Here is a 17,491-nt window from a genome sequence, read left to right as displayed (position 1 = left end):
CCAAAGACAAATCGTTCTACACACATGGGATAGAAAAGTTAGAAAAGCGTTGGAGGGACAGTATCGCTCTCGGAGGAGACTATGTTGATAAATAAAAATTAATTTTATAAAAAAGACCTTTTTTTAGTACTTAGTCTCGGGACTTATTGAACCACGTGTTACAATATCTCTATATTGACATCCACATAATTTACTCCTTATTCCGTTTTTTATTTTTTATTTTAAATTACCAATAAAACAAACTAAAAACCATTTTAAAATCAAGCAATTATTTAAACAAAGACACTAAAAGAGAGAATAAATTAAGCAATATATTTTATAAAATCCACTCGCGGTAATTATCTCTTCATAATATATCAACGAATATTTAACACACGTCTTCGTCACTTTATTATAATATCACTCAAATAACGTGCGGTTGAAATAATGAACGGGGTACGATTAATGTTATTTGCAACAAATATTCATTTGTCAGCTTGAAGCGCGCTAGTAAAGGCGGTTTTATCGGACCGCCGTCGGCGTAATTAAAACACGTCCAGACGATTTAATTTTAATGCCTGTTGATTTATTTCAAGTAATATTGATTTACTTTTTGTTGTGTTTAAACACTTGAATTATTATATTATAATTGTTTTTTTTTTTTTTTAATTTATATCACTTGGTCGGCAAACAAGCATACGGCTCACCTGATGGTAAGAGATTACCGCAGCCTAAAGACGCCTGCAAGACCAGAACTATTAAGCCAGCGCGTTGCCGACCCAATCCCCAATCCCCCCAGGAGCTCTGGCCACCTTACTCACCAACAGGAACACAATACTGCTTGAAAACAGTATTATTTAGCTGTGATCTCCTGAAAGCTTATATTTGAAAACAAGATTTTTTTTTCATTATAATGAAAAAAACTTTTTCGGATTTTATCGCGGTTTATTAGGCTTTTTACACTACCTCAGTCTCGGATAATGAGGTCCTCCCGTGACCATGATTGCTGTACATATGTATGTATCCGAAACGTCGGGCATGTAGAAAACCTAATAAACCGCGATAAAACCCGAAAAATTTGTTTCATTATAATGAGTGAAATTGGCGTCAATATATATATATATATATATTTCTTTAACTTAACTACTGCTAATATTTTGATAGTAAGTAATAATTGCCGCTCTCACGCATTTCCAGCACAAAATGAGCTCTAAATGAGAGTTCATTGAAAGAAAACGTAATGTAAGTTCTTAAAGTTTTATTGAGTGATTTTCTTGATTGGAGATTTTAATACAGCCACATGCGAAACCATGTCATTACCAACTTCCAAGTTGATTTTTAAGATATTTTCGGGATCAACTGGCTGTTACTTAAAAAATTGAGCTCTCTAAACTGTCAACTCAGCCCTATCGAGATAGTGTACTGTAGGGGGTAGCCCTGCTTTTAGCGAAATGGGGTATATTATCAATGGCTTCGTTCCCTTTTCTTTGTTTTCGACAGCATCTATTATAAATTGTGCGATGCTATAAGATTTCAAAGACGTTTAGCGTCTTTGTTGTCTCTAGAGTTCGATAATGCGTTCTTTCACTTCTTTTTATAGGCCACAACTTGCCTTTGCCTAAAAAACATACTATTTAAAAATATAAAAATAAAAATAGAACAATAATAATAATAAAATATTCCTTTTTCTGGGAAACTCATGAACGAGTAGAATGATTGGAAGTTCAAGTTATGTGAAAAACTTTCAGGTTAATATGTTTTTTGTCTATGGTTACAATTTCTAAAATTAGTGATGTAGAGGTGGTTAAAAGATATCGATACATGCTGACTGCTGTACTTACCAAATCGATGGCTCCAAGGACTGCTACGCCAACCCGATTTGACGTAGGTATAGAGAAGCTTCTAAATAAACACCTAAAATTCAATTGGTGTAGTATTCTAATATTTTTAGAAGGTATTAAAATATTCTAATGACGCGTTTCTACGTATCTGCATAACTTTTAATGTTGTTGTAAGCTGGTACTTAATAAGCCACAGTATAATGAGTTTGCTACTATTTTCGTCAACCGTACAAATTTTTTTAAGCCAAATTTGGCTCACACGTACCAACTTTTATCTCGGTCACATTGTCGTTTTACTGGAAAAAAATTGAGTTTATAAAGATAATAAAATAAAGTGATCAAATTGAAAACAGCTGAAACAATTTAAATTTTTGTATAGCTTTTTTTTGGTGGAAGTTTGTAGTTTCGTAGCCATAATTGAACGTATATAAACTTTTTCGTATCAAATGAGAGGAAAATTATTTATATACTATTAAAGATACTTACATACGATGTAATAATGATCTATATACACGTTATTTGTACATAATCTCAAAAACTAGTAACTACTACTACATTACTAACTAAAGTAACTAATACTGCTGCAATTTATGTACCTACGGTATTATGGGAAATATCATGTTATAAATAATAAATAAATAAATATCTACAAAATACACATACGATCGTCTGTTCCTAAAGTAAGCAACTGAATGCTTGTGTTATGGGTAACAGCCGACTGGTATATAGCTACATATTTTTTCCATAAACATACTTATAAATATTACATATATAAATATATAAATAAATATTTATATTACATCCAGATTCTGGGTGGGAATCGAACCCACAACCCTCGGAGCAGAGAGCAGGGTCACTACAAACTGCGCCAACGGGCTAGTCGTCATATTATCAACATTTGGAACAACTCCACTTGGCAAGTACTTCAAACTTACTGAAGATCTCACCCAAACAATACTGCTGTTAAGTAGTATTCTGTTCCTATGGTGATTATGGTGGCCTTGCTTCTAGAGAAGATCGAGTATGGGGTCAGCAACACACTTATAATGCTTTTGGCATTGCGATGTTCATGGATTACGGTAACCGCTCACTATCAGATGGGCCGTTTGATTGTTTGCCACTGTATCTATATAAAGAGTACTCCTAAAAATTGGTAAAACCTGTCACAAAAAGTATTTTATCAATCAACTCTCGGTTAGCAGATTTCAAGTTAAAATTACAACTAAGTTGTCCAAGTTTTATCCCGAATTTTTCCTTCGCCACAGAGCGTGAGTAACAATAATATTTTTATTAATAATTCGATCAAAATTACCCAAAATCACGATTCAATATTACGCTGAGCATCTACTCGTGTACTAAACTAAAAGAGATTATAAATTTACAAAATTTGTTCAAAAGTCTCTTGTCCATGTGGGAGTGATGTTGGAGTTTATTCTCACGTACCTTTTCTCTGCGGGGCGTCACATGGGAAGACCCACAAGAACAAGAATACAAAAATATATAAATGCAAATATCCTTTTCAACCAGGACTCAAACATACGTAAGGTGTAATTATGCTTACTACACTGTGATTCCTGGTATTTCATCTATCACTCGCATAGTTTGTATTGATTTTTGACAATATTATTTATCATTTTATAATATCTGCTGATCTGCTAAAAATAATTGTTATTAACATATTTTAAAGAAATACAAGTTCTTTTAATATTCAAAAAACCTCTTTTAATACCTACTCATGTAATTCATTGAAATATAACACACTTTCAGAATGTTTTTATAACGCAGTTCGTCAGTTCATGTATTTGGTAATCTATGACTAAGACATACAAGTATGAAATAAATAGTTAAAATTATAAGAGATAAATTTAAAAGGAACGGAGAAGAAATATATTTATATTGTTTTTATTTATTTAAAGTAATAAATAGCAAACATCTATATATTTTTTTGTTTCATGAACTATTCTAGAAATCACAAAAAACTTGAACGGAAACAGGAAAAGATTAGCGCTTAAGAATTTCTTACCACGTCTTGGAAAGAAGTAGCTAACATTTAGAATTGCTGTAGCTCTGAGAAATAATGAATCATTACTTTACGGCCAAGATACACAGCTGTAGACATTTTCATTTTACTTTTGTGGTTATGCATCACCGTTGCAGATGTTACAAGTCGTTATTCTGAGTTTTGTGATCTCAGTCGGTTTAATTGCTGTCTAAAATAAATTTATCCTAACTTTTTATACAAAAATAAAAGTAAAAAAGAGGTCAGTTCCGCACATCAGGTTCTGTGCCAATTACTTTTTACCTTTAAATCTGTACTAATTACTTTCAAAACCTATTTTCAAAGAGTTAATAATGCAAATATTCGAGAACTACTCCTCTGTGTAAATGTATGTACCATATATACAGATATATGTCACCATTATTACTGTTTTTACAATATATCATTATTTTACCGCTACAGGTTCTGCCAGAAAAACAACGTTTTCGGCAGCAAATTTTTTGTTTTCAAACAATATTCCGAGGCAGTAACCTATTTAACCTCTCCTTTTTTATTGCTGTCTGTCCCTGACCTTTATTTTTTATAGTATTATTTTATGTTCTTATTATATTTGATTGCTTCTATTTTATTAATTTTAAACTTTTTGTGTTTACGGCCAATAAACGAGTTTTCTTTTTCAAACTTTATAAACATAGAAAATATGTCAAATGCATAACGTGTATTTTTTATATTCCAAATGTGGAAAACAAGCGTATTTGCGATCTTATGCACAGCCCCCCTTTGGTACAGTACATCCCCAGTATACGCTTAAGCATAACGCAGGCATGCAGGCTAATAAGTTATACATTTGCATGTCATATGTTATTACAAGCTGACCCGACGAATTTCGTACCGCCTCAGAATTAAATTATGTGTCAAATTTCAATAGATAATCGGAAACCAAAAAAGAGAGAGAAAACTACCATATTATCTTTAAGTTGAACAAAATTCCAGAAAGTTATGAAATTTGATTAAAACTGTTTCAGTATATTCAGACTTTAGCCCAACCGTACATCATGACACGAGACTTTTATATATACATAGATATGATTAAATTTTTGTACTACCATTAAGATTTTATCAAACTGTTTTTATTTATTATTTTCCAAAAAAACTAGACATTGTGTAACAGAACTAACTAGACGTTGTTTATGCGTGTCAAAAACTTTTTTTGTACAAAATTACGTTATTACTGAAACATCCTGTCCGTATCGTAAATTGTCATGTCATCACTGAATAACAACCTTTTTTTAACGTGGGAAAAATGCATCATGGACACCCTCCGGCGCGGGGACGCCAGAGGGTTATGTCAAACTCCTACTGACTAAAAAACCACCACGTGTGAGCAGTCGTCAGGGTGGGGTGAGATGCGGTCGCGCTAGCATTAGCCACCTACTGAATAACAACCTAACATAGCTATAGTGTAGTCCTTTTTTGTCTTCGAGTAACAAACATTTTTTTGTGTTCGAAAATCTTGTGTAAAAATATGCACTAAAAAATGAAGTGTTGTTTCTGTCACTATTTAAAAGTATTTGATAACAGCTTATGTTTTGTGAAAACAATTGTAATTGCAAATTTTGCTCCACAGTAGTTTCACAATCCCCTTTCACTAGATATAGATTAATAAATGCTAAAGATTGTATGAAAACATTAATTTAAATCAAAATATTAAGCGCAGCATTTCATGTAGCTGCTCAATTTGTTTTACCAAAATGAATAATATTTACAACAAATAGACATATTGAGGCTTATCTTGTTTGATTATTCAACAAATATGTACAGATTTATCTCGAAGAGCCAGTAATCTGTGAAATTGAATAGCAAACACGTCCGTTGTTACTGATAAAACGTATTTATATAATCAGATACGATACTGGTATTAGATGTCGATCGGATCCCGTGACAAGAAAAAGGTTGCAAATATGTTGAAAAAGTTTCCTCTTCCATCTTGATAGTCCTATAACGAAACTGCTAGTTCTTTTTTCTTAATGGAAAAAAGATTCGTCTGGAATTGCCACGTTTCTTATCTGATCGAATCAGTTATAACTCTAATAACATTGTTGAAATTTAAATTTACGTTTGATTAGGAGTCCTTTCACATTTAGAAACCGAATTAATAATGTAACTTTTCTTTTTGTTTTTTTTTCTATTTATTTTACAACTTACATACTTAATAATTCCGTATTAGTTGTCGTATCGATCCACATAAATTAATTTAAAGTGTCAAATCATATAAGCTTGTACTGTGTGTTGCTGTCTTTGTCTATTTGTTTCAACTCATTGAAGCACGAAACGATTTGTGTTCTTACAATATATGATGATAATTATTATTTTAAGCATAAGGACTTTTATTCACTTCTCGTGTTAATATGTCTTGAAAAAAAAAACATGAAATAGTTGACGAAAGTTGTTGATAGACATTTATAAATAATTCATCGTTCTTTATAATCAATATCAAAAAATGTTTTGAAGTAAAACTTCTTTATGCACGGTTGACTTGGGAAGTAAGCTCGTGAATATGTGACGACAGCGTTACTAAAAGTGTGATTGGGTGAGCCGAACGGAGCAAGAGATAGGGGTGCGAGAACATATTTTCTTTCTCTCATAGCCAGTTACATTCCGTATATCTAAGACACAGTGCAGGCGTATTGTACAGATGTATTACAATAATCGTGTGGTTTAAAGCACACTCGTTTTTTTTTTTTGGAGTTTTTATCAATGGTTATGATTTTTTAATTGTATATTTTGTTTTATTTTAATTCATCCATCTAAGCAAGCCTTTGAAATTAATTTAGCAACGTAAATATCGGAAAAAAGGCTTATTAATGTTGTAATTTAATAATAAAACGTCGTTACGACATATGTAACCCATAGGAAAGTACGACAAAATTAAGGCGTGAATGAGTGACACATTCGCCAAACTCAGTATCTCAGTTTGCGTATTATCTTGTTATTTGCATCAAAGACTCATTAGCAGAAAATTAAATTAAAATTGTATGAATGTATTACAATAACTATACAGATAAAAAAATATAAAATATTAATTTCAATAGGTCTACTCTATTATATGTGCCTATATAAATGAAAAATTGTAAATTAAAAATAAATTTTAAATTCAAGGAGTTTGTATATTATGTTTCACTTATTTCTGATTTAATTATCTTTTCCGGGTATCGGCTCATGTTGTCAACGAAAAGATACAATTTTATTTATTATTCTTACGTTAAAATTCGAAAACAATTCTTACGTTAAGCTTTTTCGACTTCCTATCAATAAAACAATAAACTTTTGTACATGCATCTAACAGAAATTCTACTTTTTTTACGTTATGACGTTGGTCTTTTAGTCATGGTTTCTTTTTTACATTTATAATAGAATGAAATCAATTATACAACAATGTTTTTTTTTTCTTCTAAAAAAAGTTAGATAGTAAATTTTTATTACAAATAATACAATCATTAAAACAAAATTCTCGTGTGTGTGTGTGTGTGTGTTTCAGAATTGTGGGTGTTTCAGAATCATTATAGCTTTAATAGATATATCATAAAATATTTATTGATTAAGTAAATTACGCTGTAAGTACCGTTATATAAACTCAGGAATATTCATACTATAACGCTGTAACGCTGATTAGGAATTAGTAAACAGTTAACACGTTCGACGATCACAACAACATTAACGTAATTAGTTTCCATTAATTGTGTACGTTTCGAAATCCCGAGTAAATATTTCACAGAGGATTTGGATTTCGATAAAGTAATGATATAATTAATTAACTTGATATGTATGCTGATTATGATTGTGACAATATTAAAACTTTATATATTAACATGTGTTTTGTTATTGATTGGATGTGTAATTAATTATTTGTGGTAAGCCTTATAATTATTATAAGGATTTACTGGTAGTACAGCAGGAAATAATCTGTTCAAAATCTGGAACAGTTGAGAACTAAAGTGGTTACACAGTTATCGAAATTAAAACAATAAATTCACAAAAAACGCAAAAAGTAGGTAGCAAAATATTATTCAATTAAAAAAAAAAAACATTTAACAATAGGGTCATTACAAACTTAGGTAATGAACCTAGTGTTATCAGCAACCTTAACTAAGTCACAATATTTAATTAACAGTAAATAAACCTTTCTGTTATATCCTCAGCTAAATTAATGTCCCTAGTGTAAAAAGCCGGAGGAAAAAACACTCTCGGTACTCTTTTATAATTTAAATTCATATACGAACAAAAAAAAAAACAGTAGGAACATGAAATGATCAGGACAAACACGAGACAGCAGATCGTGTGTACTGAAACCACCACACGCCACCTGCTCATAATATTTGTAACTGTATCTATTTACAGGGCGGGTCAGTACACATTGCCTGGTCAAGCCTTATTTAATCCCATGCCTTTTTATCATTAATAATTAAGGTATTCAATGATGTTATAATAAGCTTTACTAGATAAAGTTCACTTAGTATTTTTTTTTTTAATTTAAGAAAACGTTGAGATTGAACCGTAGACGGAACCTTTTTATATATTAAAATAGACATTCCTATAAAGGAACAACTTTTTCCCTGTGCTGTTCCACATCTTTCGAGGCATGTCGATCACTACGATTAACAAATATATGCCTATTTTTTCGTTGTGCGTTATATTATATACTGCAATGCAAATGTCAGGACCCGTACGCTTGTTTGTCGACCTCATTGTATAACAAATAGATACAAGATTATGTGTATACGATGAAAAATCTGGACGCTTTTTATGTTTCAGAGTTTTATCAACGGCCACAACTGTGTATGTGTATAAACTTAAAATTTTCTAAAAATTCTTGGACTAAAAATATCTTATTAAATTAACTTTGCTAAACTAATTTATTGACGCCGCGTTGGCGCAACGGTCACAGCCATGGATTGTACCTGTTGCGCTGGCGGTTGCGGGTTCGATCCCCGCACATGACAAACATTTGTATTGGCCATACGGGAGTTTGCCGTGGTCTGGGTGTTTGTGCAGTCCTTGTGGGTCTCCATGTCTCGGAGAGCACGTTAAACCGTCGGTCCCGGTTGTTATCATGTACACCTGAAAGCGATCGTTGTGGTTGGATCGCAGTGGAGCAGCGTGGTGGATTAAGCTCTGATCCTTCTCCTATATGGGGAAAGAGGCCTTTGCCCAGTAGTGGGATATTACAGGCTGAAGCGTAAACTAATTTATTACACAAACAAAACTATATACTTATATTATTTAATCTATGTGCACATTAAAGTTATGCTCAAAGGCAAACATGAATTTGAGACAAACGTCGTAAAAGCCTGGAACAAGCCAGCCTGAGAGGCTGTACTAACTTGCAAGTTTAATTATTTATTTTACTGAGCACTGGTTTCAAACTTTCCTGTTTCGCTTTATTTGAAATAGTTGTTCGAGCAAGACAAACAGTGTAACTTCATCCGTGGCTCTGAGTAGTTTATTGTGATAGTGCCATCAAGTTCCAGTTTTTTAAGAAATTTTCTGATTGAATATATGTATTATTATTTATCTATACAAGTATTACAGAGCTGAAATTTTTTTTTAAATGCGCTAAACTCAGGAACTTCGAATTAAAAATTTATTTTAGTGTTGGATAGCCGGATAACTGCTTTTTTTATCAAATTAACGCGTTGGAGCACAGCTAGTCTTATAATAATGGATTAGAGTGAGTTTGTGCAGGGCTGACAACGTGTTTTTGATATTTACTAGGCTACAGTAACCGTAAGTCGGGTCTTACACTTATTTATCACAAAAGAGGTATAAAGAAAAGACTAAATTTAATCGTTTACAATTCTCAGCAGATGTTTCTTATTAATATGTACAGTTTTAATCTCATATACTTATATACATTTACATATATCAAAAAAAATTCTTGCCACAAGTCTTAACAAATAATAAATAATATTAGGGAATGAACAAAGAGGACGGTATTATTTTCATATGAGTTGTTATGGATGTAAGACGGTAGGTATGTTTTTGCGTCGCTTCTCTTACAACCCAGTATTACAACCCATTACGTTTCACTGCCGCCAAACATCAGTGTAAACATACGCGGTAAACATTATCAAGAGATTGTGAGAATATGAGCTACAATACATAATTTTATATTCTACACTATATGATACATGAGAAAATCGTTTACATTACTAATTTGCTATTTCATAGGTATATTAAATGTGATATAGAAAAAAATCATTTTTTAACAAAATATAAAAAAAAATATTGGTTAAAATGGAACGAGAAATCTAACCAAAATCTCTCAAAAAAATGTAATATTAAATAATATTCTGAGACGCTGTCGTATCAGGGGATGACAGATGAGAGCTTATGTGACGAGAAAAATATTTTTAAAAAGGATATAGTCTGTTGTGGTTAAATTCACTTCACAACAATCCAATTATTTATTTTTCTGTCAATATCACAAATGTATGTTAAAATTAGTTAATTCATTTGCTAGCTACGACAAGATGGATTGTTCACTTGTTGTGTGTTTTCGTATGTCTAAAAAAATATTTATTATTAAGAATAATACGGTAATTACTTGAATCATTGTATGAATTAATTAATTTATACAACAATACAACGTAGTCACAGTCGTGACAATGATCATTTTATCTTTAAATGACAAAACTACATAATGAAAATGCAAGTAATTTAACTACACAATAATGTTAAAATTATATTTTGTATTTAATTTCAACATAACAGATTTTCAACATAACGGATTACAATTTATCTGTAAATTTGTATACATTACTTGTTATCGATGGAAGCAGGCGGCTTAAATCAACAAAAAACTATAGTTCATCGGAGTGCTTGTGATTACAAATAATTATTTTGTCACTATTCTTGTTAGCATATTAATGTAAATTAGAAAGTTTCGTAACGTATGCAGGTATAAAAAATTGGGTTTCAAATTCTGTCCATAAATTATTTTGCGTGTGAAACTAACCATTAAGCCCTACCCTCCCCAGCTTTGGTCATCTTACTCACCACAAGAACTCAACAATACTTGCGCCGCCGTTGCGTTGCGGAGACTCTTGCCCAACTTCAGCGAGCCGGGTTCGACGTACCAGCACGGCACCCCTACGCCGGTATCGTGCGTAGCATGGCATAATACGTTGTATCTGTGTCCGCTAACGCTTATACCATTCAGAATAGGATCCTCTCTTTCTTTTCTCCCTATAGGTGAAGGCGGCCCGCGCTGATGGTGCAACCGTCGAGGCGATTCCATGACGCCCACTATGATGATGAGGGCATCGCAGTGGGTATTCCGGCACATGTTCTCCGTGCCAGGAGCCCCATAGTTCTGCCGACTTCGTCGGCGTGGAGAGTACAAGTCATCATTTTCCAGCGTTAAAAAATCTTCTCCAATAGGGCTGTTCCACATTTTACGCAAAATATTTCCTCCCGTACCTTACTTCAGTAAAAATGTATAATTGTATGTATTAATTTCAAACTATATTTTATTATATTAAAAGGCCTGGCTCGCTTTGTCACTTTTTAAATCTAACTGGGTCTATGGATGTGCTTACTACCCTGGTTATACCAATTGTAAACAGGATGTAATCAATTCCTTCATTCCGCTAAACCCTACCGAGCAATAATAAGTCTATGTATACCTACAGCTTGAACAGTTGAAGAACATAGGAGTGAAAGACTTAACATACTTTTATCTCTAAATAATGAAGTCTTAACCTTCAGAACACCTACGTTGTACTATGAACTTAGTAGATTGCTATTGTCTTCCCAACGAGTAACTACAGCATAAAACAATGAACTTCCTAACAACAATGGACTTAATCCTCTAGAGACGAGCTACCGTAAATGTTCATTTATGATATATTACATAACTTTGAATACCTACACAAAAAACATTTCATTAATATTATCAATCATGGTTCTTGCCTTATGTGAAGCTAAAATCTATTCTATTGTAATAACGCTTAAAGTTTATTTATTTATTTTAGTACACCAGTGTTAGGTTGTTTGTGTTTAATTCTGAAAGTATTTTTTTTTAAAGGACTACCTCTACCTTTGAAGGACTTTGTAGACTACACAATATCACAATACAACACACGTGAGTCTGTGATTATATTAAAACACATCTGATACGAAATGTAGAAATCATCAACTTTATGTAAAATTTTTAATAACTTATAATAAATTATTTAAGACAAATTGATTTGAAGTAGTCTAGTGAACGAAATATGTTAAATTTCTTATCGAGAATTTCAGACGGCTTTCAATTCAAAAAACAAAAATATTAAGTATTTTATAAGCTAAATTCGTTTTGGAAATTATCTTTGAGATGACGATAAAAATGTTATAAGGAAATTTGCATATATTGAGATATATACTTTTTTTTATATAACTGTTCTAACCTGTGTACAAATTTTGAATATGATGGAATGTTAGTCAATACCAGTCACATTAAAAATGATCAAGGGTTTATTGTTTAGGCCACATTGTTTTTCACTATCAGATTTGGTCATTGTACTATATAGTTGTTCTAATATGTTAGCACTTGCGTAATATCTATTTTATTAATAAAACACCATAATGCTGTTTAAAAATAGAAAAACTATTTTAAACCAATTACTATTTATTCGTCTCGTTTAACCTTTTAGTCAGCAATCCTCAATCACAGTTTCGCCAAATAAATACATACTACTGTAGATAGTATATATATATATATTTGGTTTGCGGTAAAGAGATCTACGTAGGTTATCGTTAGGTCGGCAAACAAGCGTACGGCTCACCTGATGGTAAGCGATTACCATAGCTTATAGACGTTTGCAACACCAAACGCATCGCAAACGTATTGCCGACCCTATTCCAAATTCTCCCCAGGAGATATACGAATATATTCTCTAACTTTTATATCTACATACGTTTAGTATCAAAAATTATAGTACCTGTACATTATATTAAACGTTATATTCACATTAATTTTCATATGTGTAGTAATAGGAATAAGATATCATTTTAAATTGCCGACACACGTACTGCTACTGAGCGAGTTTCTCATTTAAGCGTTTCGGATAAATTTAGAACTTGTTGAGCTTCTATGAGTACTCTCAAACGTTTCATTTTAAATTAAATTCGAAATTAGTTACTAAACAAATTTTAAATAGGATACAGAAGACTATAAAAGATCCTATTTCACATTTTTTTAAACATCATCTTTTTAAATCATCGTAATTTTTCAATACAAATGACAAAACTTGTGTAAGTGTGACAAGCAATGGCCAGCGTACTTAAGATAAAGTAAACATTCTATTTATAATATTTATTTTATTTTTTATTTATTTCTTACATCTAATATGGCATACAGGCATAACCCAATTCATTAGACATGGTAAAAAGGGCTAAAAAAGAACAAATTAAAATACAATGAATCATCATATCAGATGGGTGTAATGTGTCGGAAATCCGGAAAAATGTACAAAAGTCCAAATTTACTATATCTATGGATATGTATAGTAACTATGACATCCTCCTGGTGTAGTGGTGCGAGTACCAAGTATGCGCCTTACCATCGGCGGTTCCGGTTTCGATTCTCGCAAGAGACGGGGATTTACAAACACTTCCTTTTAGTCTAAGTGTATTTCTGTGGGTCTCCCATCGTACCTCGCAGAGGACGTTAAGCTATTGATCCCGACTGTTATCATAAACACCAGGTACCGTTCGTTACTCATAGTAGGGTAGGGTAATATATCCACCAACCTGCGTGGTAGATTAAGCTCCAAACCGTTTATTTCACGTTAACGCAATAAATTTTATATCAGCTTTTTTAAATGTAGGATAAAATAATGAACTTAATTTTAAAAGCACGCTAAAACAATCCATGCTCCTATACTATTACATACATATGTATATATCTCAAAAAAGTGATCTATTCTAGAGATAAGTCCGTTGCTAACTAAATTTGTATATGAATAACTGTACAAAAAAATTAAGTGCAATAATATATATATAATGTGTGCGTCGTGCAGTTTTATATAAAAATATTAATAGAATAGTTTAATTCAACTCTTATGTGTATGGCTTTTTGTTAAATAAAGTTATATATTACATATTTTTCTACTTTCAGCTGTATTATTTTTGTTATTTATTTTGCGATTAAGTAATTTGTTTTCTTTTATAGCAATTGACTATTTGCTGCTTGAAATTATAATTATAATAACATATCACACATATTTATATTATATACATTACACACTCTAGAAAAATAAAAAAACATGAAACTACCAAGAGCTTTCAATAACATAATAGTGCCTCTATCATTAACAAAAATAACCAAAAGTAGGAGAAGAAGAGGAAGGCTAGGCTATTATGATATTTAAATACAATAAACGAAAATGTGGGGCCCATCTAGTACAAATGTAAGAGAGAGAGAGTTCAAATCGGTACTAGCGATGTATATTATGCACTAACAGAACTCGTAACCCTTAATGGTACAGTGAATGTGACGAGAGTTCTACGTTTGTCCTAGTTAAGCTCCAGTGCCTAGTTTAAATGGGCATTTAGAATGAAACGCATTCGTATGTGGTGCAAAAGACTGATAAATAACAATGTCTTCAACTTCATATTACGGTTTTTCATAAATTCGAGTACATTTTTATAGAAAATGTTCTGCGGTAATTTTGCGGAACGCATAATACTTATTGAAGTTCCAGATGCGTGACATCTCTAGATAACAGATTGTGACGGATATATCTGCAGTATTTATAATTAGGAGAACAAATTTGACCAGTGATGCTTTTTTATTCGCTTGGAATTTGTGATAATGGTGGCAGGTTATTGATTTTGATTTTTAAAAATCGATTTACGACTCTATTTAAAAGCTGGGCAATAATTATTACGCTTATTATTTGAGTCAAAGTTTTGTTAACAAACACGGTAAGCAAATACTAACAACCGCTTTACGACACCACTCTGGGGTAGTGGTGCGTGCGCAGTACCAAAAGCTTCAAAGGTCCACTTTGTACAAATATTTGTTTCCGGTCTGGGCGCCTGTCCTTATGGGTTCCCCACCATGTCTCGGAGAACACGTTATGCCGTCACTATAGAAAAATCCGCAGAGTAATGTGGTAGATTAAGTTCCGATGCGTTTCCTACATGGAGAAAGGTATACCCAGCAGTCGAATGTAATCAGCTGAATCATCAATCAATCAAAGCGCTACAAATTGCGTATCACAGATATATAATCTCAAGTGTCCCCTTTGTTACTAGCTTCGAAACCGGACCTTTACGAATACCGTTACAAAGGTACCTATAATAATATTTTACTGACTAAATTCCTGCACATTTAGCAATATAGAAAACAACTATTCTCAATACATATAATAAAAATGTAATGAGTCGCTGTCTGTACATTTAAGATATATAAGAATAAATATTATTGGGACCTTTATAAACACAAATGGCACCCAATATCAGAATTAATGTTTGTTTTTCTGTGCGTTTGTGCACGCTAGTCTCAGAAACGGCTCAACTGATTTAAATGCGGTTTTCACTAATATATTGTGGCAAGCTAAGCTTAACATTTAGTCTTTTGTTCATGTCAATCGGTTTATAAATAAAAAAGTTATGCCGATTTAAAGACTCACGTTGAACATGTAACGCGTCACTATTCCACGCGGACGAAGTCGCGAGCACAACTAGTCTTAGATAAATGTATGGATTTTACGTTATATCAGCTGAAGTAACCTTATGTTTTTAGGTACACCTATGATATAAAAAAATTATTCAATAGAAACTAAGACGTTTTATTACACTTTAAAATCAGTCACTTAATTATAACTAATTTAATTTAGTTAAAACTAATTTTTGACAAATAAGTGTCTCAGAATTCCCGATGTAATCAAAATATCTGTTACGAAGTAGTTTAAATCGGTATAAAAGTGTTACGATTAAATACGAGTAACATATACGTTTCAGGTCTGTGTTTACTCGGTCGGTCCAAAACTGTAAATAAATAAGTAATTGAACTGCACTCGCCAATTCTTCTCTCCTGGGATTTTTCTGTCCGATTCTTTAAAGCAAACGCGGGTCAGAGTTGGGTATACACAACAAATCACGTTTTGTTTGGTATATAAAATGGTACCATAGAGAATTTTAAACTTTTCGATCGATCATTATTATTATTATTTTTTCTAATTGCACTCGTTATTTTTCATTTCATAATATATGTGAAATCGAAAAATATTATTCATATTTTATCATTGTTATTTTTTAATTTTTTATTTTTAGTTTTGATTTTTTATATTTATTTATATTTTTTATCAATGTCGTTAAAAAAATTGTACCCATATTTTATAAATATGTAATTTTTATGTAATTATTTAAATCATTACAGCCTTTACAGTCAGTACTGGACATAGGCCTCCACAAGTTTACGCCAAAAATAGCGTGAACTCATGTGTTTTGCCCATAGTCACCACGCTGGGCAGGCGGGTTGGTGACCGCAGGGCTGGCTTTGTCGCACCGAAGGCGCTGCTGCCCGTCTTCGGCCTGTATATTTCAAAGCCAGCAGTTGGATGGTTATCCCGCCATCGGTCGGCTTTTCAAGTTCCAAGGTGGTAGCAGAACTATGTTATCCCTTAATCGCCTCTTACGACACCCACGGGAAGAGAGGGGGTATTATTTAAATATGATTTCCAAAAAAACACGATTTACTAAAAATACCGAGCTAAGCTGGGTCACCCAGTACTTACTGTAATTTGAGTAAAACGTAATACCAATTCATACTTTCAACGTACTTCTGAAAACAAAGGGGTCGGATAAAATGATTTTGTCGCTATCAAATGTCTTCGTTAACAAGATATTATGTATAACAATAAGGAAAATGTGATGGGACTCGTAATATCTGTTTTAATACTTATATAAATAAAGTATAATTTTGTTCAGTCTATGAAAATAGCGTTCTAAGGTATAACAATAATATTCGTAGTCTCCAGGCAAATTTAACGTTGTTATATTTAAGTTGAGATTGAGGTCAGAAACTACGTTACATTTAATAAATTATACTCTAATAATTAAATTGCTATTAATTAAAAGATGTTTTAAAATGTGAATCCGTCATGACGCCACCATTGTCTATCATAATACAAAACTATTAAAAAAATATAAAACTCCATTCAAATGACGGGTAATTTTTATATTATATAATACTTACTTTAAGTAGAATGTATATACAGCAATGTAAACATTGTTTTGAAACTCTAAAGTTCACTTAGATTCATTTACCACTTAAACAGTTTCTAATCTTTGATAAAAGAAAACGTCCAGTTCAGTATGACGCGGATACTTTTATACCTACTCCCGTTTTAATAATGTTGATTACAAGTGCCCATTAAAACTCAGAAGATGATATAAACGCGACGAAGTTAGACTAGGTTAGTTTAAGTTTTAATTGCTAAATGCCTTTTAAGACTCGAACGTTCTGCTAATGAAAACAAGTTAACTACTTAATATATCTTTTGCTATTAAGTTAAAGGTCTGATTGAAGCAAAGCATCTGTTTATAACTATATTATATTTTAGAAATTAATTAAATCAATGCTTTATAAAATAATAAATTCAAAGAACGTGGACGAAAATTT

At 32.1% G+C, this 17,491-nt stretch overlaps 1 long non-coding RNA gene across 1 annotated transcript; it reads right to left on the bottom strand.

Moving 5' to 3' along the window:
• Positions 1-650: 650 nt before the first annotated feature.
• LOC123657297 lies at positions 651-12,722 on the bottom strand. The gene is made up of 2 exons (XR_006743680.1): positions 12,693-12,722; positions 651-734 (listed from the first exon to the last, which is right to left on the bottom strand). It is a non-coding gene; the product is annotated as an uncharacterized LOC123657297 (long non-coding RNA).
• Positions 12,723-17,491: the final 4,769 nt, after the last annotated feature.

The sequence above is a fragment of the Melitaea cinxia genome, chromosome 10, assembly GCF_905220565.1.
Source record: "Melitaea cinxia chromosome 10, ilMelCinx1.1, whole genome shotgun sequence".
Classification (NCBI taxonomy): Eukaryota; Metazoa; Arthropoda; class Insecta; order Lepidoptera; family Nymphalidae; genus Melitaea; species Melitaea cinxia.
This window is presented reverse-complemented; position numbering and strand designations above follow the sequence as displayed.